The sequence below is a fragment of the Tupaia chinensis genome, unplaced genomic scaffold (assembly GCF_000334495.1).
Source record: "Tupaia chinensis unplaced genomic scaffold, TupChi_1.0 Scaffold000401_1, whole genome shotgun sequence".
Classification (NCBI taxonomy): domain Eukaryota; kingdom Metazoa; phylum Chordata; class Mammalia; order Scandentia; family Tupaiidae; genus Tupaia; species Tupaia belangeri.
The window spans coordinates 41,466-41,924 of record NW_006159903.1 but is presented as its reverse complement, the minus strand read 5'-3'; positions in this window follow the sequence as shown (position 1 = coordinate 41,924).

Sequence of the window (459 nt, the reverse complement as noted above, 5' to 3'; positions counted from 1 at the left end):
AGGAAACAGAATGGACCTTCTTCAAGAGACAGCTCCATGGCTCCTGTGATCTAGCCATTTTGCATGACACACTTTTTGGGTTTTATTGAAATTTTTTGAATATTAATTTTTTTTTAGTTTTATTGAAAAGTTTTTCTCTTAATTTTTTCTTCTCTTTTTCTCTGTTTCTTGTCTGGTTTTCTGCTGTAGTTGCTATTTTTTCCCTCTCTCTGTTTCCTTTTCTGCACACTCCTCAACCCTCAGATTGAACTTCCAAGTTTGGGAAGAAACCGACCATCCACCATATGACTAGAAATCATTGCAGTACCACAAGAAATATGGGGAAGCAGGAAAATACCTCTCCTCCAAGGGAAAAGGATAACTCCTCTTCATCTACACACAGTTCAGTAGAAATCATGGAAATGTCTGGTAAAGAATTCAGAATATTCATAATGGCAAAGCTAAGAGAGATGGAAGAGA